This window comes from Macaca mulatta, chromosome 1 (genome assembly GCF_049350105.2).
Source record: "Macaca mulatta isolate MMU2019108-1 chromosome 1, T2T-MMU8v2.0, whole genome shotgun sequence".
NCBI classification, from domain to species: Eukaryota; Metazoa; Chordata; class Mammalia; order Primates; family Cercopithecidae; genus Macaca; species Macaca mulatta.
Window position 1 is genome coordinate 63906458 of NC_133406.1, and position 25600 is coordinate 63932057.

The following is a 25600-nucleotide window of genomic DNA, read 5'->3' on the forward strand; positions in this document are numbered from 1 at the left end:
TAGAGCTGGCTTCTGTGACTCAAATGCCACTCTGTGTGTGGAATTCCAATATCCAAACACGGAAGCTGGCCCTATAAGCATGAAATCTGCCACTGCATGTGTGGAATCTCAATTTCCAGAATGGATTCTGACCCTAAAAACATGGAACCTGGTACCCCATGTAAGGATCTCTATCTCCAAGCATGAAATTTAAACTTTCAGGAATGGAATGGAACACAATGTGTGGAATCTCAATCTCCCCAATGGAACATGGCTTAATAAATATGTTGCTTGGCACTCCAGATATTAAACTTGTGTCTCAGTCATAGAAGTTGGTCACCTAAGACATGAAAGCTGGTGCTCCCCATGCATAGAAGATGGAACTTCATGTATAGAATCTAAGAATCTCCAAGAATGGAAACATGCAACAATCATGGAACGTGGCATTCCATGAAAGAAATCTCAGCCTCTGAGCATGGAATCTGGCCCCAAAAGCATGGAATATGGCATTCCATGTATGAAATCTAGAACTGATTTACATGTTCTAGATGTGAAGTCTACCTTTCCAAGTATATAATGTAGAAATCCATGAGCTCCAACCCTATAGGCATGGAACTTGAACCTCTAGGCATGATACCTAGACATCTAAGCATAAATACTTGCTCCTTCTGTGTAGAATGTAGCCTTAAAACATGGAACCTGGCCTTCCCACATGGATTTTGAATGTCTAGCCATGAAAAGTCTCCCCAGTTGTGATCTTCCCCAGGCATTAAATACGACACTCTAGGATTAAAACCTTTACTTTTAGATATGGATCTGACCTTTTAAGCATGGAATTAGGACTTCCAGGCATGCCATGGGAGCCTGTGAGAAATTCCTCTCTCCAGGCTTGGAACCTGACCTTCTAGGTTGGAGCCCAAACCTCATGGCACATCACCTGGCCCACCAAGTATGGAACCTAGCCAACTTGGCACAAAATCTCACCTTCCAAGTATGGAACCTGGAATTTTAAGTAGGAAATACTGATCTGTAGAAGAGGAATCTGGTTCTCCAAGTAAGGAGCTTGGCCTAAGATGGGAAAAATCTGGTTTTCTGTGAGCAGAAAGGTAAATATCAAAGTAATTTGAGACTCCACTTATAAAACCGGAACTTAGCACTCCATGTGTAAAATCTCAATCTCTAAGCATGGAGACCAGCCTTCCAAGTATGACCCTGAGTCTTAATGTTCAAGCATGGAACATGACCATACACACTGGAGAATGGAGCCTCAGATATGGAGCATGGCACTTCTGTCATAGAATTTGGTTCTCCAAGCATGGAAACTGGTTTGCCAGCATGTAATCTGCACAGTAGGTGTGGAACCAGTGCTTTTATGTTTGGATTCAGGCAATGTAGACATGAAATTAGGCTTCAAGCATGGCATGCATTGTAAACTGTGTGAAATTTCTCTTTCAGTTTGTAACCTGACCTGGCCTTCTGTGGAATTTGGGTAGAACCTTAATGTCATCTGGCCTAGGTATTGAATCTCACCATCCAGGCCTGGAATCTTGCTCTCCAAATGTGGAATATGGACTTCCAAGTATAAAACAAGGATTAGTCATCATGAAACATGTTCTATAGAACCCGAATCATAGGGCAAACATCTGGACCTCCAATTACACAATGTGGTGGGCATTAGGCCTAGAATTTGACATTCCAAGTATGGTATCTGTATTTCTAGGCATGAAATATGGCCAAGAAAGTAATGAATCCTAATCTACAGAAGTGGAATCTTACTCTTCATGCTGGGATTTGTATTAGTTAGAATTCTTCAGAGAAACAGAACCAATGGGAACATATTTACGTCCCAGAGTCCAAAGGCCAGAGAAGCAGAAGCTCCGGTGTTCAAGGGCAGGAGAAAATGGATGTTCCAGCTGAATAAGAGAGAGCAACTTTGTGTTTTCTTAACCTTTGTGTTCTATTGGGCCGTTGTGGTTTGGACGATGCCCACCCACATTGATGATGATGGTCTTCTTTACTAAGTCTATCAATTTAAATGTTAACCTCTTCCAGAAATCTTCCAGAAATGCCCTCACAGATACATGCAGAAATAATGTTTTACCACCTATCTGGGCATTCCTTAGCTCAGTCAAGTTGACACGTAAAATTAACTATTGCAAGAACTTTATCATCTATAGGTAAAACCTGTCTTGCAGAGTGTGGAAATGTAAACTTCCAAGCTATTACTTCATCCTCCATTTGTAAAACTCTACCTCCAGGTATAGAACCTGGCACACCATGACTGTAATCTCAACCTCCAAGAATGGATCCTGACTATAAAAGCATGGAACCTAGCAATCCATATTCAGAATCAAAATCTCAAAGCATGGAAAGTAATCTTAACAGGCTGAAACCTGAAATTACACACACAGAACTTGTGTGCCATTCACAGAAGTTGGATTTCCTTGCATGTAATCTGTTATGCCAGGCATAGAAACAGGGACTCCATATGGGATCACAATATCCATGCATAAAATCTGGCCGTACAAATATATATATATTTGTATTTTTAGTAGAGACAGGGTTTCACCATATTAGCCAGGATGGTCTTGATCTCCTGACCTTGTGATCCACCTGCTTCGGCCTCCCGAAGTGCTGGGGTTATAGGTGTGAGACATCGCGCCCGGCTTTTTTTTTTTTTTTTTTTTCGGACGGAGTCTCCCTCTATTGCCCAGGCTGGAGTGCTGGAGTGCAATGGCGCAATCTCAACTCACTGCAACCTCCACCTCCTGGGTTCAAGCAATTATTCTGCCTCAGCCTCTAAAGTAGCTGAGACTACAGGCGTGTGCCACCACACCCAGTTAATTTTTTTGTATTTTTAGTAGAGACAGGTTTCACCATGTTGGCCAGGCTGGTCTCAAATTCCTGACCTCATAATCCGCCCACCTTGGCCTCCCAAAGTGCTAGGATTACAGGTGTGAGCCTCTGCGCCTGGCCTCTTTCTTAAAATTAATATGTCTTATTGCATGTCTGAAGTCAAGGTGTCATACTGTCTCATCATTTCCACCTCCTCTTTCACAATTGCCATTCTCCATTTTATTAAAAATGAATGAATGAATAGATGATTATCACATGTTGAAGGCTTCCTGAATGTAATTATAGGGCATTCCACTGGGGTGTAATTACCTGCAGCATAATATTATAGAACAATTCAATATATGGAAGCCTCCTTTAGTCAAGAAATTATAATCCTACACTAGGGCTATGTGTTTTTGTCTTTATATTTTTTATAAGCATGCAGCATAATATAGAAACAAGGTATTTAGGGACATCCTGAATTCATGTATATTGAGGAGTGAAGTGGCAGGAGTTACGGCAAATTTTGTTGAATGGTCTTGCCTTTTGCATCGCCTAATTATGATCAAATAATGCATTGCTACTATAGGAGAGTTCTGAGAGAGCAAAGCAGAGAGGCTCAGTACAAAATACAGAACTTATCAGAGCTCATTCCATCCAAGAGACAAACTTATGACAAGATTCTATGCCTTATCCACCTCCCTGCCTCCTTTCCTTCCTTTTTGTCCATCTTAGAATTAAGATATTTAAATTTTGTTTGAAGCATGTCAGAGAATAACAACATGCTATGAAATTTTATTTGCATTCACCCATGTCTCAGTTGAGTATTTTGCATTATTACATTTTTATTTTACTGTATTTTATTTATTTTATTTTTCAGAGATGATGTCTAGCTATGTTGCAAACTCCTGGCCTCAAACTCCTGGGCTCAAGCAATCCTCCTGCCTCAGCCTCCCAAAATGCTAGGATTATAGGTATGAGTCACTAAGCCCTGCCTAATTTGCATTATTTCAAAGAGAAGGTGAGGTCACACATTTACTTCCAACAGATCAACATTATATCTTCAAGTTAGGAAAAGAAACTGAAAGTATATGGTAGTGGCACTCTATATTTCCATAAATGCTCCTTTAGACTTGTAAAAAAAATTGTCATAAATTTTGGCCAAAAGCTGATTGATGTCATAAAACCATACTCAGTTTTTACTTGGACACATTCTCCTGCTGTTCCTCATCAACCACTTTGTGGGTTTAGTCATTCATAGTATGTACTTACTAGATTTAGATTAATTCCATGGAGATATGTTGTGAATTCAACTGAAAATAATGCACTTAAATAATAATTGATGTATCTTTTGTAATCAGCACACTTACCAGAGGTTCAACACCTGCCTTTCCTTTTGCTGTTTATTTCCACAAGATAGATTAAACTACATTCTTAACAACAGGACATTTACTTATGTAGAACAAAATGTTCCTAAGATGTAAACTACTGTGTAATGACCTGAACACTTTAGAAAGCCAGTTTCATTAAATTTGTTTTGGGAGCGCACACATAAAATGTTGAAGGACCACTATATTAAAAGACTATTAGCATAATCTCTAGGAGACACAATCAGAAAATCAAGCTTAGAGGCTGAGTAGCCAGAACCAGTATTGCTACCGCTGTCCCTGCCACTCAACACAGGCCAAATGATGGGCAGGGATGCTATGCCAAGCCCCTGCCTTGATTCCCTCTTGAAACGGGATGTATCTTTGCTGCCTCTGTGCTGTCACCTGAATGGATTCCCTCAGGACCCTGTCTTCATGACTTCAGCCTTCCACACTGAAATCACATGCAGAAGCACTGATTGGTGGAGTCTGTGCCACAATTTTGCCTCACTTCAAGGGAACCTGGGAAAATTTGGCCTCTATTTTCAAAAGATAGATTCACTAGATGGGAGAGTCCCAAATATAAAGAGTATTCAAAGCATTTAGATAGCTTAAAAAAAAAAAAAAAAGAATGACAAATGCTATCACACAAAGTATGTAACAACACATGATTTTAAAAACAAATATTTTCTTTAGTTCATTATATGATCGAGGATTGCATTTATAATGTTCATTTTACTCTAATGTTTACTAATAACTATAACATTGAGCCAGTTTTATGTTTTTCCCCATTCAATAAATGATGCATGCTCCTCAATTCACTTTAAATTAATTGCATGAAAAAGGATGATTAGTCAACACATAAGTCTTGAAAAGACATATTCTATAGTGTTTGGTTTGGGGTTTTCATATTAAAGTACACATTGAAATTTACTACATGATATAACAAGAAAAAAACTACTTTCAAGGCCTGATATTCGATTCTTCCATCTTGTATTTGAGAAACCCATTTACTTTCACAGAATTTTACGAAACAAACTAGACACTAATCCCACCTTTAAGGATGTAAAGCCCCTGGGGTAACATGGTAAACCTGTCAGGGATCATGACCCACTGGATAGGAAACACTGTTTTACTATTCTCTGGGAGGTAGGTGAATCTCAACTTCCTGTTGCTTCCTGAAGCTACTTGTGATATAGTCACAACTGGAGTGGCAGTAGCTAATCCCAGACTGTCCCTGCAGCTTGAGATCATCTAATCAGTCACTCCTCCACCTCATCTTTGCCTGTTTGATGTTGAAATTGTATTACATGCTTGAACTGATCAACAACTGGATAGCCAGAGACCATTTTGACTGGTTGCCTCCCAGTTCTGCAACAAAACACAATAAAACTATAAAACTAATCCAAACCAAGAAACCAGAGGAATCCGTGCGCAAGAAATCCACATTGGCCCTAGAGTGTCCCACGCAGGTTGGAACAGCAACCCTGGACCTATGCTGTAAACTCAAGTGCAAGGGGACTCAGGTGGACCCTGTAATGGCCTATCTGATTTGGCCTCTCATTTACAGAGAATGGAGACTTTACACACCACAATGTATTATTTGCTTAAAGGCGCTTAGAAATCGCAACCTGAAACCTTTTAATCTTATTTGTTCATGTAGAAATGAAACCGTTGAGACCTTATCTTAGTGCATATGGTATTCTGGTTGTAATCAGCAACCTTTTAGTTAAAGGAAAGTAACAGCAGGTTGAGATTGTTACTTTTCTTTTTACCAACCCATAAAATGGAGACAAGGGACTAGATTAAATACTAAAACAGGGAACTAATCTTTCAGCAACCCTATAGGAGTTAGAAGCAAAGGCTCCTGGGCCGGGCACGGTGGCTAACGCTTATAATCCCAGCACTTTGGGAGGCTAAGACGGGTGGATCATTTGAGGTCAGGAGTTCAAGACCAGCCTGGCCAACATGGTGAAACCCTGTCTCTACTGAAAATACAAAAAATTAGCAGGGCATGGTGGTGCAGGCCTGTAATCCCAGCTTCTCAGGAGGCTGAGGCAGGAGAATCACTTGAGCCTGGGAGGCGGAGGTTGCAGTGAGCCAATATCGCGCCATTGCACTCCAGTCTGGGTGACACAGTGAGATCCTCTCTCAAAAAAAAAAAAAAAAGAAGCAGAGGCTCCTACTGTTGAATAGACACCCCTTTGAAGCAATGAATGAACATGTTAAAAAGGAGCCCATCTTATCTACAACTCATCCTCAAAAGGTCCCCAACCTGAAGCAGCCAGTGCCTGTGGTGGTGTAGATGGTGTCTGGAGAGGCTGAGAGGACCTCACTTCTTTAACTCACCAAATTGTGTATCTGTAATCCCAGCACCTTGGGGTGCCAAGACAGGAGGATCTCTTGAGACCAAGAGTTCGAGACCAGCCTGGGCAACAAAGTGAGACCTCGTCTCTACAAAAAATCAGAAAATTAGCTGGGTGTGGTGGCAGGTACCTGTGGTCCCAGCTACATGGGAGGCTGAGGCAAGAGGATCACTTGAGCCTAGAGGCTGAGGTTGCAGTGAGCTGTGATTGCACCATTGCACTCCAGCCTGGGTAACAGAGCAAGACCCTGTCTTAAAAAAAAAAAAAAAAAAAAAAAGGATTCAAAGATCTTCGAACATTTTAGAGAACATTAAAATGGAATGTTATAGTACTAGTATTAGTATTAGTACTGTTGATATTTTAAAACCCAGGAGCTGTTAGCTCCTCCTCTCTGGTCTCTTAATCATAAATCCCTGTCCCTTCTCAATTGGGTTATAAGTCAACTGAGGCACCAGCATGTAAGCCTCATCTATACTTACTCAACTAATTCAGACAGGTCTAGGCCTGTAGGGGTTGGCGTGGGGTGCAGTCTTGGTGCAGGTGAAAGATGGACCCACCAGGGAGAGCTAATTATATCACAAGTAGAAGAATCTGTGGGAAGAGTATAGTGTTGGACATGTGGGTGCTGCTTTTTAACCTCTTCATTTCTCAAACTCCCCAAGGAGAACCTACATTAAGGGGTAACCAACCAGTTCAACAATTGCCTTTACTGTCAGTCTATGACGGGGGGTAAAATATCACTAGGGCACTAAAATACCACTGGAAATAGAACTTCAAAGAGTAATTTTTTTTTTTTTAATCTGAAATCTTCTCACAAAGAGTACTCAATAGGGTTGGAATAAATACCTTGATAAGCCACTTGGGGATAGGGGTGGAAGGTAAGACCCCAAGGGGTATGCCTGGGTGACAATAGATGGTCCTTCTAAAAAGCATAGTCAAGTGAACTACGAAGCTGTTGTTTCAGAGAGAGGTTGTACGTTTGGGGACAGAGCTAAAGCCCCCTGGATTTTGGAGGCTTTGCAGCTGGTGGTCCTCCTCTTTATCCTTTTTCTACTGGGCACTGAGGACATATTTAAAGAAAATACAACCCGAGTATCTGCAGGTCTCATTCTGGTTCATCCCCAAAGCAGTGTTACCTGCTGGCACAGGCCTTATCCTGAGGAGAGGGAGTTAGGATGTACCAGCTGATGTGGGGGAGTGAGGACACAGGATTAGAGGGGAGTGGATACTGTGAATTGCACCTAGAAACAACAGCACTAGGGCAGGCTCCTTCCCCTTGAACTATGCTTCCATTAGTGGAAGAGTGCATAAAATGAGTAAAATAAAAGCTGCAAACCAGGCATGGTGGCTCACGCCTGTAATCCCAGCACTTTGGGAGGCCAAAGTGTGAGGATCGCTTGAGCCCAGGAGTTCAAGACCAGCCCTGGCAACGTAGCAAGATCTTGTGTCTACAAATAATAATTTTAAAAAATTAGCCGGGCATAGTGACACACGCCTATGATCCCAGCTACTCAAGAGGTTAAGGCAGGAGGATCGCCTAAGCCCAGGAGGTTAAAGCTGCAGTGAGCCATGATCATGCCACTATACTCCAGCCTAGGGGACAGAGTGAGACCATGTCTCAATTAAATAAAGAAAAAAAAAAAAAAAAAAAATATATATATATATATATATATATATATATATATATATATATTCCCTGGGCCAGGCTTTCTCTCTCTGTTTATCTAGCTAACTCAAATTTAACCTTTGGGGTTGAAATTAGATCTTACTTCTTACTTCTCCCAGGAAGCCTTTTCTGATCTCCTAAGTCTGCATTAGATGTCATTCCTCTGTGCTCTGACAGATCCTGTATTTCCCCCATCGGAGCATGTATAGTGTGCATTGTCATTGCTTGGTACCTGGTAGGCACTCATTTATTTGTTGTTTGAATGAAATAATAAAGGCACAAGAATAGTGCTGCCATGTACCTAGAAGAGGTGGAAAATTGTCATGGTGGAGGGTGGCTCCCTGAGGCCAGGCCTTAGTATAGAGGCTGATGGACAGAATAGTAGCTCGTGGATTTTGGGGGCAGTGATGGCTTCAGACAGCCTATATGTTAGGAGGAGAGAGGATACCAAAACAGCACCTTCAAAGTCAGGAGCTACATGGAAACAGAACGGAAGACATCAGCTATAAGACACCCTAGGGACTTCCGCCTCTCCTCACCCTCTAGCAATATAAGTGGGGAAGGAGAAAGTCCCCAAATACAGTGATGCACCACTTAAAAATGCATTCTGAGAAATGCAGTGATAGGTGATTTTGTCATTGTGTGAATCTTATAGCATGTGCTTACACAAATGCAGATGGTGGAGCCTACTACACAGCTAGCGGGTATGGCGTTGCTTATTGCTCCCAGGTGGCAAACACATATAGCATGTTACTGTACTGAATACTGCAGGCAACTGTGATACAATGGTAAGTATTTCTGTATCCAAACATAACTAAACATGGAAAAGGTACAGTAAAAATATGGTATATGTGATATTTTGGTATACGTATTGGCTTTCATCCACAGTTCCTGACTCATAACTCCCATAGCCCTTGTTATATAATGTTGGGGAGCTTTAGGCCTCAGAGAACAGAGTATCTGTCTCTCTGGCCTTCTGACCACCTCCTGCCTCCCCAAGGCAGGACTCTTCTCTCACCTCTCTTGGAGCTGACCATAAAGAAATTCTCTTACCTACCCTACCTGATTGCAGGCCATAAGAACCCCCAATTCAGAAGGAGTCCTGCCCCACACCCAGGAGGAAGGAATGCTGCACAGAGACGCCAAGAAGAATCTGAACGACAGGCCTTGCTGGGTTTCTCCACTCAGTCTATTAGTATTAGATCATACCCTTCTTGCCCATTTCTGCATGGTTGTCAATCAAGACTACGCAGTGAAGTATCCATAAAGGCTCAAGAAGACTGGGTACAGAGTATTTCCAGGTACCTAAGCACATGGAGGTTTCTGGAGAGCAGCACACCCAAGCAGGGCATGGAAGCTCCGAGCCCCTTCCCCATACCTTGCCCTGTGCATCTCTGCATCTGCATCCTTTGTGGTATTCTTTATAATACACTGGTAAATGTGTTTCCCTGAGTGCTGTGAACAGCGCTAGCAAATTAATTGAGCCCAAAGAGGAGGATGTAGGAATCTCAACTTGAAGCCAGTTGGTCAGAAGTTCCAGAGGTCAGACTTGTGACAGATATCTGAAGTAGGGGCAGTCTTGGGGACTGTGTGATCTGACACTATCTCCAGGTAGAGAGCATCAGAATGAATTGAATTGGAGGACACCAAGCTGGCACATCTGTAGAATCGACTGCTTGCTTGGTGGTGGTGAGAAACCTCTATACATTTGGTCTCAGGAGTCGTCTATGGTTGTGATGTAAAAGGAGAGTAAAAACAGTTTTGTTTTTTCCACTCAGTATAAAAGATAAAAACGTATACTCCTGTATAGGGCACTTACCATAAATAGAGTTTGCAGGACTCAATGCTGTTCTGGGTGAGTCAGCGAGTGAGTGGTGAGTGAATGTGAAGGACTAGGACATTACTATACACCACTGTGGACTTTATAAACACTCTATACCTAGGCTACACTGAATTTATTTTAACATATTTTTTCTTTAATAATAAATTAACCTTAGCTTACTGTAAATTTTTTACTTTATAAACTTTTAAATTTTTTAAACTTTTTGACTCTTGTAATAATACTTAGCTTAAACACAAACACATTGTACAGCTGTACAAAACATTTTTTTCTTTATATCTTTATTCTATTAGCTTTATTCTATTATCTTAAATTTTTAATTTTTTCAACTTTTTTGTTGTTGTTGTTAAAAACTAGGACACAAAGACACATTAGCCTAGGCCTACACAGGGTCAGGATCATCAATATCACTGTCTTCCACCTCTACATCTTGTCCTACTTGGAAGTCTTTAGGGACAACGCCATGCATGGAGCTGTCATCTCCTATGATTACAATGCCTTCTTCTGGAATACTTCCTGAAGGACCTTCCAGAGGCTGTTTAATGGTTACCTTTTTTTTTTTTTTTAATAAGTAGGAATACACTCTAAAACAACAAAATATATAGTAAATACATAAAGCAGTAACATGGTCACTTATTATCATTCTCAAGTATGTACTGTACATAATTGTATGTGCTGGACTCTTATATGACTGGCAGCAAGAGGGTCTGTTTACACCAGCATCACCACAAACACGTAAGTAATGCGTTGTGCTAGGACTTTATGACAGCTATGGGGTTACTAGGCTATAGGAATTTTTCAGCTCCATGATAATCTTATGGGACCCCATCATATATGTGGTCCATTTGACCACAATGTCATTATGCAGTGCTTGACTATAATCCTGCTTACAGCATTTTGTACCCCAACCACACCCTCAGGTTGATATGCCTGGAGAAATGCCAGTTACACCTGGCCATACCACCCACAGCCTTGGTTCATGTTCTCATCATCACAGTTGCATTAGATGCCTTAATGATCACCCTCCTCTATTTTGGGCCATGGAGTACTTTGAGAATCCAACAATAACTCTGAACCTCTCCAAGGAAGAATCACATGGTCACATAAGCACAACATTTTAGATATAACAGACAACCCTTAAAAGCTAATCTACAGACCCCAGCTCTCATCCTAATCCTTTCTAAATTTTTCTCCATAGGGCTGCCAGGGTGAACTTGAAAAATAAATTTTATTGCATTGTTGGATTTTTATTACCTTCAGGGAAGACTTCAAGCTCCCTAGTAAAGTACATGAGACACCTCCCACGTACTGCTCACATTCCTTGGCCTACCTTTTCACTCCACCATTGCTGCAGCTATGAACTGATGTGACCCAGCATCAGCTCTCCTCAGCTGTCTGTCCCTTGCTTTCTGTTCCAGGGCTTCTCTGCTACTGGGACACTTTCAGGAACTGGCTCAGATAATCTATACATGTGCACCTGGAAGCATGATTATCACGGCAGGAACAAGCCTTAATCAATGAGGGTCAGGAGCTGGTAGATCAATGCTTCCTGTTTGATGTCTAAGAAAGACAATTCCGATCCCTGTGGAATCAAGGACCAGTGGCTTATAATGACGACCAGCTTACTAGCATGTCCTTGGAATGGTTTTTCCTCCTTCCTGTTTCACCTGCCCAGTTTTTCACTCCAGTTCCTTGGGAATGTCTCAAGATAAACTACCTGAATGCAAGCTCTTGTCTCAGGCTCTGCTCTTGGGGGGAACCCAGGCTCAAAGAGAGGGCACAAAGGCCCTGACTGATCTAATCCTGCCCACCCTTCAAATTTCATCTCCTGCAGCTCCAACCATCACACAGCTGGTACTACTGAGCTTCTCACATTTCTGAGACACACTGCTGTTCCTCCTCCTTGTGACAAATTCTCACTTGTCATTTAAGTTATATTCTATGGGGCACCTCTTCAAAGAAAACATTCATAAAAACCTCTCCCCATGCCCTCAGCAAGTACAAGTAGTACTTGCACTTGTATAATAGCCATCCTTACAGGTGTGAAGTGGCATCTCACCTCATAGTGATTTTAACTTGCAGTTCCCTGATGATTAGCGATGGTGAGCACATTTTCATATAACTGTTGGCCATTTTTGTGTCTTCTTTGGAGAAACGTCTGCTCAGATCCTTTGCCTATTTTTTTTTTTTTTTGGTTCCCAAGTTTTATTCAAGAATTGATACAAAATATTCCAGATAAATAAAATTTAATCCTCATCTTTCTCCTCTTCTTTGTCCTGGTTAATTTGGAAATAACGTAATTCATAACTCTCTTTACTGTTAGCAACTGTGCGCAACCAATCACATAGATTATTGTTCTTCAAATATTTTTTGTGAGATATTTCAAATACCTTCTGGAAAAAAGTCACTTCCAGTGTCACAGTGAGCTTGCTCTTGCTCCTTTCAATGGTCACCACCCCTCCACCAAGAGTCACAGCTTTTCCATTCACTTTGATCCTCTCTTGCAAAAACTGCTCAAAACTGGCAGCATGGCAGCATCCATGATTCCATCTTCTATGGGGTGGATGTGATCAAGAGTGAACTTCAGAACCTGCTTCCTTTTTTGTCCCCTTTCACGGCAAGCTTTTTTGCGGGCGCCCTGGTGGCAGTGGAGGCAGAAAAGTTCTTCACCCATTTTTAAAATTGGGTTATTTTTTCTTCTGCTATTGAGTTGTAAGAATTCCTTATATATTTTGGATATTAACTCCTTATAAGATATGTGGTTTGCAATTATATTTTCCTAGTCCATCAGTTGCTTTTTAAGTTTGTCGATTGTTTCCTCTGCTGTGCAGAATTTTTTAGTTTGATGTAGTCCCATTTATTTATTTTTGTTTTTGTAGCCTGAGCTTCTGATGTGATATTAAAAAAAAAAAAAATCAGGCCAGGTGCAGTGGCTCACACCTGTAATCTTAGCACTTTGGGAGGCCAAGGCGGGCGGATCATTTGAGGTCAGGAATTTGAGACCAGCCTGGCCAACATGGTGAAACCCCATCTCTACTAAAAATATAAAAATTAGCTGGGCGTGGTGGCACACACCTGTAGTCCCAGCTACTCGGGAGGCTGAGGCAGGAGAATTGCTTGAACCCGGGAGGCAGAAGTTGCAGTGAACCGAGATGCACCACTGTACTCCAGCCTGGGTGACAGAGCAAGACTCCGTTTCAAAAAACAACCATTGTCGAGGCAGATGTGGAGAAGTTTTTCCCCTATGTTCTCTTCTAGGAGTTTTATGGTTTCAAGTCTGTAGTACACTGTTGGTGGGAATGTAAATTGGTATAGCCATTATAGGAAACAGTATGGAGGCTCCTAAAGAAATTAAAAATGGAACTGCCATATGATGCAGCAATCCCTCTCCTGAGTATATGCCCAAAGGAGATGAAATCATCACCTTATAAAGATGTCTGCACTCCCCTGTTCATTGTAATGTTATTCACAATGGCCAAGAAAGGAAACAAACTAAGTGCCTATTGACATTTAGGATGGATAAAGAAAATGGGTTTTGTGGTGTATATACAAGGTATTTTCAAAAAATTCATGGAAAGTCTGTATTATAAAAAAACAAAAAAACAAAAAACAACTATGTGGCTGGGCACAGTGGCTCACGCTTGTAATCCCAGCACTTGGGGGGCCGACGTGGGCGGATCATGAGGTCAGGAGATCAAGACCATCCTGGCTAACACGGTGAAACCTCGTTAATATTAAAAAATATTAATATTAAAAAATTAGCTGGGCGTGGTGGTGGGCGCCTGTAGTCCCAGCTACTCAGGAGGCTGACGCAGGAGAATGGCGTGAACCTGGGAGGCGGAGCTTACAGTGATCCGAGATCACACCACTGCACTCCAGCCTAGGTGACAGAGCGAGACTCCATCTCAAAAACAAAACAGAACAAAAAAAAAAAACCAAAAACTATATATGGATTTCAAAATTGTTTGCAACAAAATAAACTAGTACTAACTTGTTTGTAACATGTCTGGACAGGATCTAGTTAGAGACACTAAGGATAACACATCAGTTTGAAAAGAGTCCCTGTCAGAGCAACATGAATTCTGCTAAAATTGAAGCAAGAAGAAGCATCAAAGGTATGGTAAAGCTTGTGTGAAAGAATGATCAAGTCACTGATTCTTTACAAAAAGTTTATGGAAACAATCCCCAAAGAAATCAGCAGTTTACAAATGGATAACTTGTTTTAAAAACAGATGAGGCAATGTTGAAGATGAAGCCCATAGTGGCAGACCATCCACATCAGTTTTCAAGGAAAAAGCTAATCTTGTCCATGCCCTAATTGAAAAGGATTGATGACTAACAGCAGAAACAATAACCAACACCAGAGACATCTCAACTGGTTCCACTTACGTAAATCTGACTGAAAAATTCAAGTTGAGTAAACTTTCCACTCAATGGGTGCCAAAACCGTTGCACCCAGATCAGCTGCAGGCAAGAGCAGAGCTTTCAATCCAAATTTTAAAGAAGTGACATCAAGCTCCTAAAGCAAAACAATTGTAATGGGAGATGAAACATGGCTTTACAGGTACGATCTTGAAGACAAAGCCCAAAGTAATGGCCACCAAGAGGTGGAAATGGTCAATTCAAAGCAAAAGTAGATTGGTCAAAAGAAAAAGTCATGACGACAGTTTTGTGGGATGCTCAAGGCATTTTGCTTGTTGGCATTCTGGAGGGCCAAAGAACAATAACATCTGCTTATTATGAGAATGTTTTGAGAAAGTTAGCCAAAGCTTTAGCAGAAAAATCCCTGGGAAAGCTTCACCAGAGAGTCCTCCTCCGCCATGGCAATGCCCCTGCTCATTTCTCTCATCAAACAAGGACAATCTTTTTAGAGTTTCACTGGGAAATCATTAGGCATCCACCTTACAGTCCTGATTTGTATTCTTCTGACATTTTTTGATTTCCTAATCTTAAAAAAACCCTATAAGGTACACCCATTTTTCTTCAGCTAATAATGTAAAAAGGACTGCACAGATGTGTTTAAATTCCCAAGACCCTCAGTTCTTCAGAGATGGACTAAATGGCTGGTATCATTGCTTTCAAAAGCATCTTGAACTTGATGGAGATTATGTTGAGACATACTTTATACTTTCCATTTTTATCTTTTAATTCCATTTTTCCATGAACCTTTTGAAGCTCCCCCCATACAATGGAATATTATGCAGTCTTAAAAAAAAGAAAAGGAGACCCTGTCATTTGCCACAACATGGGTGGACTTGGAGGACATTAGGCTAAGTGAAATAACCCAGACACAGAAAGGAAAACTTTGCATGACCTCGCTTATGTGTGGCATTTTAAAAAGAGCTCAAATACACAGAGATAGAGAATGAAAGAGTGGTTACCATGATTGGGTGGTGGGGAGAGGAAATGAGGCACTGTAGGTCAAAGGATACAAAACATGAAAAGTCTCAACATCTAAGGTCCAACATGAAGACTAAAGTTAAATAAATTGTGTCTGTAATCCCAGCACTTTGGGAGGCCGATGTGGGCAGGAGATTGAGACCATCCTGGCTAACACAGTGAAACCCCGTCTCTACTAAAAATACAAAAAATTAGCCGGGCATGGTGGCAGGCGCCTGTAGTCCCAGCGACTCAGGAGGCTGAGGCAGGAGAATGGCATGAACCCGGGAGGCAGAGCTTGCGGTGAGCCGAGATCACGTCACTGCACTCCAGCCTGAGCGACAGAGTGAGACTCCATCTCAAAAAAAAAAAAAAAAAAAAAAATTGTATCATATTGGGAATTTGTGTTAAATAAGCAGATTTTAGCTGCCCTTGCCACAAAAAAGTAGCTATTTGAGATGATAGAAACATTAATCTGCTTCATAAATGTAACCATATTACTATTTATATGTATCCCATAACATTGTGCTATAAATCTCAAATATACACAATTTAACAATTTTTTGGCTGACCACAGTGGCTCATGCCTGTAATTCCATCACTTTGGGAGGCCGAGGTAGGCAGATCACCTGAGGTCAGGAGTTTGAGACCAACCTGATCAACATGGCGAAACCTCGTATCTATTAAAAATACAAAAATTAGCCGGGCATGGTGGCGCGCGCCTGTAATCCCAGCTATTCAGAGGTTGAGGCAGGAGAATCGTTTGAACTCTGGAGTTGGAGGTTGCAGTGAGCTGAGATTGTGCCATTGCACCCCAGTCTGGGCAACAAGAGTGAAACTCCATTTCCAAAAAAAAAAAAAAAAAAAGTTGTTTTTTAAATGACCTCTCCCCAGTTTTCATTACTTGACCTTCCTCTAGGATCTCATGGTCCTGGGCTCCCCTCTTCATAGCACTTACTGCTGTGCTGTAAATATCCATTTACCTGTTGCCTCCCTCACTGAACTGTAAAATTCCTGAGGCAGAACCAGTAGGTTTTATCTATTTATCCTTCTCAAGCCTAGGACTGTGCCTGAGATCCCAAACTGAAACTCGGTGATTGTTGGTTGACAGGTTGAATGAATGATGTGTGAGATTTCTGAATGAAGCCTGGGGCAGGTAATCTTTGGGTCTTGATAACATCTGGATCTGAATGAATCTGGGGGAAAGTCTAGTTGAACTTGAGTCCCTGTGACCTGCAGAGGCGGGAGTCCCAGTTTGACCGGTAGAGTGGGTGGGGAAGGCCTCTTCTACAGTACAACCGTAAAAAATCTGGAATTGTGACACTTTCCCCTAATGGGCCTCCTGAGACTTTACATGTCCTGTTGTGGGGAGTTGATTTGAACAGAATCTGTCAATGCTCTATACTTTTCAGGCCCAGCTTCATAAAAATATTCAAGGAATCATTTCTTCTGATTTTGCATGATGATCCCTCTTGGGAGTCGTATTTGAAAGGTTACAGTTTGCATTTTCGACATTAAAGTTTACTTTTTCATTAAAAATAAAGTTACAAAGGTGTAGGACATTTGGCTTCTTCAATACTTATTTGCTAGCAGACTTTGGGCAAGTTACCTAAACTCTCTGGGATTCAGTGTCCCCCCACACATGTAAACTAAATGTTCCAGGGCCATCCATGCCCATGGGTAACAGTGAGGCCAGCACAAGAATATGCTGACCACTTGATTCCTGGCTGCATAACCGCAGAATCTCCTCTGTTATTTCCAGGTGCCTAGAGGAGGTCTCTCACAGATGCCCATGTTCTCTCCACAAGCTATTTGGAAAGGACCCCTGGCTACTGTCACCGCTGCCATGCCTGCCAGGAGGACGCACCTTCCTGACACTTCACTGCTGCTGCTCAGCAGGCCTGTCAAGTGGTTCTGCTGTATTCTAGGAGAAACAGAAACTCTCCTCTCACTTTGCACTGTGCTTTGTCACCTGGGCCCTGAAACACCATTGCCTGCCCCTGATGCCCCCACAGCTTCCTCTACCAAACCAAGGCTGGGCTGGGAGACTAGGCACCACACCATTCCACTCTGCCTTCTCTTCTTCCATTCTCCCTTCCCTCCCTCTCTTCTTCCCACTGCCTCCAATGCACCTGTACTGGAACTTTCTCCTTTCTTACACTCACACCCACACACATGCACAGGCATATGTGCACACACAAAAGTCTCATGTCCCTCAGATCATACAAATATATGTTGGGGACAGGGGTGATCACATGCTCCACATGCCCAGTGGACATTTAGGCTCAGATAGGACAATTCTGCTACAGGGATGACAAAACCTACCTTCCATGGTTGCTGTGAGAACAAGAAATTGTAGATACAGTGCCTATTCTGCAGCAAACTTAACAATCAATTAAAATCCAGAATATATAGAGAGCACCTATGAGTCAATAAGAAAACAAGACACACCAATATACAAAAAGTGAGCAAAAGATATCAACAAGTAATTGAAAATACAAATAACCAATAAACATATGAAAATATATTCTTAATCTTATTAAATAAGCAGGGAAAGACAAATTAAAACAATGAAATACCAATTTTTACTCATCAGATTGGCCAAAACTAAAGCCTGAAAACATAAAGTGTCCATCTTATTGTGTGTAAATGGTAAATCTGAATCTGGTGGTGGAAGCATAAATTGGGCAGCTTTTTGAAAAGAATGATTTAGCAGTACCTATTACAATGAAAAACATAGGTACCTTTGCCTCAGTAAACTTACCTCCAGGTGTGTATTCCTAAAGAAATACTCAGAAATGTACCTCCAAGAGATATGTACAAAGAAGTTCCCTTACGCATTGTTTGTAAAAGTAAAACAATGATGATCTCAATGCCCACTAATAGGGGAAAGGTTTAATTCACCATGATTCATAAATACAGTGAAATTCTATATAAAGTGGAATAGATTTATGTGGCATGGAAGGATCGCCAAAGAGTATTTTAAGATTAAAAATAAAAAGTAAAAAATATGTGCAGACTTATGCCTTTTTTTCATAGAAAAAAAGTCTAGGGGATTCACTGCTCAGCAGGCCATCCTGGCTATTGGGGCAGAACCATCACCCACAGTGTAATTTCTTCGAAGGCAATGACCCAAGTCTTTCACATTTTATACCTTCACAGCCCTCACAAAAACTGCTACATAATAAACACCAAACAAATGCCTATGAAAGGCAAGAAGGACATAAGAGAGGGAAAGAAGCAAAGAAATGAACAATTGTAGCACGTGAGGCCTGATTAAAGAAAGGAAAAAAGCTTGTATGGGTCTTTTCATATTGACAAAGCTTTAGTGGAACACTCTTTTGGTGGGTTTTCAAGGGATCAGAACTTTCAGGCAGAAAATGGAGAAATACAGACATAAAGAAGAGACCTAAATATATAAGCATAGCATTGGGAAAAAAGCCTTTTCAGAATGGCAACTCATGCTTTATTCAAACATGTTCTGAACAAAGTCTCTTATCCAAAGTTGTTTCTGGCTTTAGACAGCAGGTGGCAGCAGAGTCGAGCTTTCTGGTTGCAGAAACTTCTGGAGCCAGCCAGCTGTATAAAGTTTCAAATGGTTTTCGGAGGAGAAGCAGCTTTTGAGTAAAAATCTTTAATCTAAAAATCTAAACTCAACACAAAACAAAAACAAAACAGAGTGAGGAACTGGTGCCATTGGCCCCTGCCACGACAGATCCTGATGTCATTCCCTGCCTGCCATCTACAGAGCCACACCTTGTCCTTCGAAGAAATTCTGGGATTTCTACTGGCAGCGGCCAGGAAAGGAACTGAAGGTCGGTCTGTCCTGTTCTGATGTTGTCCTTGTCACATGTGGAAGCTGGTTCACCAGGAAACAGGCTCTGGTCAAGGCTGGGCTCACTGGAGAGGTTAGCCCAAATTCAAAACACATTTATGGATAAAAGAAGGGTTTTTTAAAAGGAGACTTTGCAGGCAATAAAAAGAAATATAGTATTGATATATGCCACAATGTGGATGAACCTCAAAAACATCATGTTAAGTCAAAGATGCCAGTCACAAAAAGACCACGTAACGCATGAAACCGTTTATAGGAAATCTTCAGAATAGGCAAATCTAAAGACAGAAAATAGATTAGTGGTTGTCTGGGGCTCAGGAGGTAGTGATTGGGGAATGACTGCTAATGAGTACACAGTTTCTTTGGGGAGTGATGAAAATATTCTAAAATTAGATTATGGTGATGACGCACAATTCTCTAAATATACTTAAAAACCATTGAGTCGTACCCTTTAAATGGGTGGACTTTATGGTATGTAAGTTATCTCAATAAAGCTGTTTAAAAAAAGAAGAAAAGGGCCAAGTAGGGTGGCTCATACCTGTAATCTCAGCACTTTGGGAGGCTGAGGCTGGAGGATTGCTTGAAACCAGGATTTCAAGACCAGCCTGGACAACATAGTGAGACCCCTATCTCTACAAAAAATAAAAACTAGCTGGGCATGGTGGCACGTGCTTGTATTCCTGGCTACTCTGGAGGCTGAGGCTAGAGGACTGCTTGAGCCCAGGAGTTCGAAGACACAGTGAGCTATCATTGTGCCGCTGCACTTCAGTCTGGGATAACTATTCAATGGGGGGGGGGGCGGGGAGAGAGAGAGAGAGAGAGAGAAAGTCTATGCAGTGTGCTACAGAAAATAATTGGAGATTGGTTAGAGGTATGACTGGTACATTGATGAATTTTACTTTTTGATCAGATTGTGATATGATGGTAGCATAATATGCTTCCTAATTTGGTCACACACACTTGCTATCCCTAAGAACTGCAAATACTTACCTTAAAGAGTGGATGAGGTGCGTTGCCATCTCACTTTTTTACGGGATGGTGCTCTCCCTGGAAAGAAGGCAATAACAGGCCAGTGAAATAGCAGACATCTGAAGTCACACAGACCTGGCTTCAAATTCCAGTTCTTCCTCTTATTAGCTATGAGCCCTTATTAGCTATGAGTAAGGATTATATAACATACAATATAAAAGTGTCCAGCCCATAGTAAACATGGAATTTATGTGATATTCTTGGAATGTCCATCCTGACCAGTAAGATGACATTTTATCTCAAAACACAGCTGTGTCATGTTTTGCTACTGGTGCACCTCTAAAGATCTTCTCCACAGGCCTCTGCCCCCACCCCCAGTCCATTTGCCATCAATAACCTTACTTATTATCGCTTTTTACAATGATGAGAAGACTCTGAGAATGGAAAAATAAGTCAATGGTAATACTGTGTTGGGAAGGATCTGAGTAGGAGGGAACCCATCCCCTGGCTACCAGAAACACAGGACTAGAACAAGTAATACACACCTAGAATATAAGCCTGGATAACAACAGTGCAGGGGCAACACTGTCCTCACCAGGACAGTTTTTATATGCAAGAATTTAGGTATTATAATCAGAAGCATTTCTAGAAACTATGGAATATTAGGGAAAAAAGCCAACACATTAGCCAACGTTGTACTTTACATTTATGCAGATTTTAAACTCCATAGGCACCTCCTAGTAGTTGTCGGGGAAAATAATACTCTGTGCATAGCATAATGGAAAAGAAAATGAGTTAAAGGGCCAGGTGCAGTGGCTCATGCCTGTAATACCAGCACTTTGGAAGGCTGAGGCAGGTGGATCACCTGAGGTCAAGCATTCGAGACCAGCCTGATCAACATGGTGAAACCCCATCTCTACTAAAAACACAAAATTAGCTGGGGGTGGTGGCGCATGCTTGTAATCCCAGCTACTTAGGAGGCTGAGGCAGGAGAATTGCTTGAACCCGAGGAGGCGGAGGTTGCAGTGAGCCATTGCACCCTTGCACTCCAGCATGGGCAATAAGAGTAAAAACTCCGCCTCAGGAAAAAAAAAAAAAAAAAAAAAAAGGAAAGAAAAGAAAATGAGCTAAGGAGCTAGGCTGCCTTATTTCACAACCTCGGCTCTGTCTTCTATGAAACCAGGGCAACTATTTAACCCCTCCATGTCTGAGTTTCCTCATGTATAAATGAAGGGACTAATAGTACCTAGCTTAGAAGGCCATTATAAGGATTCTAAAAGTTAATCTAAAGTGCTTAGGACAGTGTTTGGCACACAGCAAGCACTCAGTAAATCCATTCATTCAATAAATGTTTATTGAATATGGGTGTGGCTGCTGTTTTAGCTGATGAGAATGCTAAAGTCGGTGAAACAGACGAAATCCGTGGAGCTTTCTTCCTTGGGGGAGGAGGCCAACAACAACAACGAATGCATACAGAGGAAGAGCAATGGAGTGAATTGTGTTCCCTCCCCTCCCAAATTCATATGCTGAAGCCCTAACTGCCAACGCGATGGTACCTGGAGATGGGGCATTTGGGAAATAATTAGATTTAGAACAGGTTATGAAGGTGGGGACTTGTGATGGGATTAGTGCCCTTTTAAGAAGAGAAAGAGCCAGGTGCAGTGGCTCATGCCTGTAATCTCAGCACTTTGGGAGGCCAAAGCAGGAGGATCGCTTGAGCCCAGAGTTTGAGACCAGTCTGGGCAACATGGTGAGATGCCATCTCTATTAAAAATAAAAAAAATTAGCCCAGTGTGGTGGCACACACCTGTAGTCTCAGCTACTTGGGAGGCTGAGGCGGGAGGTTGAGGCTGCAGTGAGCTATGGTTCTCACCAGTGCACTCCAGCATGGTGGACAGAGCAAGGTTGTCTCAAAATGAAAGAAAAAACAAGAGAGAGACACACACATCAGGGCTCTCTCTATGTCTTGTGAGGACACAGCAAGAAGGCAGCTGACTGCTATCTAGGAAGAGAACCCTTACCAGGAACTGAAGCTGTCAGCATCTTTATCTTGGACTTCCCAACCTACAGAACTGTGAGAACTAAATGTCTGTTGTTTAACAGACATTTTGTCTATGGTATTTTGTTTGCTGTTGGTATTAGTTGATATTTTGGTATTGGTGTGTTGGTATATTTTGGTTTGTTGATATTTTGCTATCAGTAATCCCGCAGACTAATATAGATTTATATGTAAACGTGTCTTTGAATAGGAACCTTGCAGAAGCCACATAGCTGGTTTTACTGATGCAAAGAGCCCTATGCTACAGTATGATGAGGTGAAGAGCCTACATTCCCTTTTCAGCAGTGGTACCCACTCTCCACAGTGTAGCCTTGAAGAAACCACCTGACTCTCATCTTAGATTCCTGCACCTGTAAAATGACGAACTAGATGATACCTAAAATTTTAGATTCTGCCCATCTGATGGTTGGAATAACAGTCCACCTTCTAGGTCAATTACACACACAGGTGTGCTAATGCTTAGGGTGGCAGAGAGGGTGTCCTGCAGGTAGACACTGATTATCCTAACTGTAACTTTCAAATGGAAAATTAATTAAATCTCTAAATTTGGATTTGGCTTCCTAGTTAGCAGTGTTTCCTTCCTGGAAAAGAAATAGTATGTGTCAGACAGAACAGCCACTTCTGATCAATTTTTTCCTTCTTCCTTGCATTATTGTTAGCTCTGACTGTGCAGTTCTCCCGGTGTCTCTTCCTCTCCAGATAACAGCCTAGAAAAAGGAGCTTATGGTTTCCTGAGGTTCTTTTGATAAATGGCTGACATTTGATTGAACTATTCTCATTTTACTTATTTTTCACTTTCACAGAAAAACTGTAGTGAGTATAACAGCACAAGGTAATCATTTTAAAATTATTCAGACATTTTATAAAATGTGATTCTGCTTCTCTCACCTCTGAAAGCTGTTCCTGGGGTGTCTTGGTTGCAAAGATTCATTCAAGTTCTTTTGCTTTTGGATTCTCCATATTCTCTGAGGAAGTGACTGCATCTAAGAATGTGTCCAAGGAAGCATCTTATCACTTTCATCCTTTGATCCCTGGGTGCCTTTCACTGCCAGATATACTGAAGGAAACAAAAATCTTCTCTTAGCTCCCTGGTGCAGTGGAATTGAGGGATAACCACAAAGAATTCAGAGTACATCACATAATGGAACTGTCAGGAAGCTTGTGATGGCAGAAACATATTTTCCTGGTGATGAGATTAGAAGGATCTTCATATAACCGTCAGATATGTTATTGTCACTTCTGAACAGTGCTTTTTATAGCAGATTGTTTCTCAAAAAGGAAATAGAAATGGGATTTTTAAATATGAAAAATATGTTCAATCTCATTATTAAGATAAATACAAATACAAATTATGAGGGGACTTAACAGATTGGCAAATATTAGAAGAGTGAACAACCTCCTCCGTTGGCATTCTTTTTTTTTTTTTTTTTTGAGATGGAGTTTCACTGTTGTTGCCCAGGCTAGAGTGCAATGGTACTATCTCAGCTCACTGTAACCTCCACCTTCCAGTTTCAAGCGATTCTCCTGACTCAGTCTCCCAAGTAGCTGGGATTACAGGCACCTGCCACTACACCCCGCTAATATTTGTATTTTTAGTAGAGATGGGTTTTCACCATGTTGGCCAGGCTTGTCTCGAACTCCAGACCTCGTGATCCACCTGCCTTGGCCTTGGGAGAATAATTTGTTGTAGGGAGGGCAATCTGACAGTGTCTATCAGATTTTATAGTGCACAGAGCCTTGAATTTAGTAATTCTACTTTTAGGAACTTATCCCACAAATTTTCCAGACATGCTCAAAGATGTAGGTACAAAGATTGTATTACAGTATTAATTTGTAAGAGCAAAAAACCAGTCCATGAGGAAGACTAGTACAATAAGTTAATAATCTAGAATATATCCATACAATGGAATACTATCAAAGAACATTTTCACAATGCACTGTTAAGTAGGGGGAAATGTGCAGAAACATAAATAAGGAGTTTCATTTGTGTAATATACAATTAGTGACACAGGTTGCATCTGGGGAGGAAAAGTAGGAGTTTTTTGTTGTATACCTTTATCTTTCATGGTACCTCTTCTAAAAACTTTTGTACCATTTGTGTGTATTGTGTATTTTAAAAATTAATTTAAATTTCAACAACTGTCATAGTGATGCAAAAAACCCTATAGAAATAATAGTTTACATTCATTTAATTTTGCTATATGTCAGGTACTGATTTTTCAACCATAACCTTGTAAGATATTCACTATCATCCCCACTTCACAGGGGGAAAACTGTGGTAGAGAGAGGCTGAATAACTTGTACAAGGATTCATACCTAATCAGTAGCAGAGCTCAGATTTGAACCAAGGCAGCCTGTTTCCAGAGACCATACTTTATCCACCATTCTATACTGCTCTGAGATCACAGACCTCCATGATGAACTCTTAATTAGAATGTAGCCAATAGGAAACTCAGATAAACTCAGATGTGCAAGTAATATCTCACTTCTTCATTTGCTTTTCACCTACTTAAATCTGACTCTGAGTCCCCACCCAGCTTGATTGGCAGAAATTGTAATCTCAGTCATTATTTGGACTCCCCATCGCAAGGGTTTTGCAAGGTCCTGGAGTCTTATATGGCGCCAAAGCCTGGCAGAGATTCTGCCAGTTGTCAATACATACTGGTTACAACTGACATGTTCATTGCAGTCCAGTACTCTCCTGTGGCCATATGTAGTCCTACTCACCCTCATCCATATACTGAAAACTTCTTTATATTCTTGGGAAATCTTCTCCTTTCCTTTTCCTGCTGCCTTCAAAGACATGATAATACTATCTTCATTGAGTTCAGGTTTTATCTACAGACAGCTAGATCCTTCTGCAAAATATCTCTAAGGTAAGAAATTACTAAGGGCCTACCTAACTTACTTAGGTCAAAGGGGTAAAGAAAGTACAGAAAGTAGACAAAGAAATTAATATTTAAATAGATTATCCTGCTACAGAGTCATAGCCATGTTAAACAGAGTAACTTTGGATTTGGAGCTTACCTCCTATCTCAAGTTTCCCTCTGCAAGTGTTGGACTTGCGTGTTATGGAATGATGATTGTAATAAATAAATCATGCCTCCTATTGCTAGCAGATTTTGACTGAGATATAGGACAGTTAACAACTGCAGTTTGAATACAAAGGCAGAGTACACTTTGCACAAGGGACAAAGAACTGATGGGGAAACAAGGACAGTCTCCCTTTACACCTTAAAAATCCTCAAATAAGAACTTGGCATCTGCTCAGTTAACTGATACATAAGTGCAGAAAAAAGACAAGA

General features: G+C 41.2%; 1 pseudogene; it reads right to left on the minus strand.

Moving 5' to 3' along the window:
* Positions 1–12299: 12299 nt before the first annotated feature.
* On the minus strand, positions 12300–20286 carry LOC106993798 (large ribosomal subunit protein eL22-like; annotated as a pseudogene).
* Between the last annotated feature and the right edge of the window lie 5314 nt (positions 20287–25600).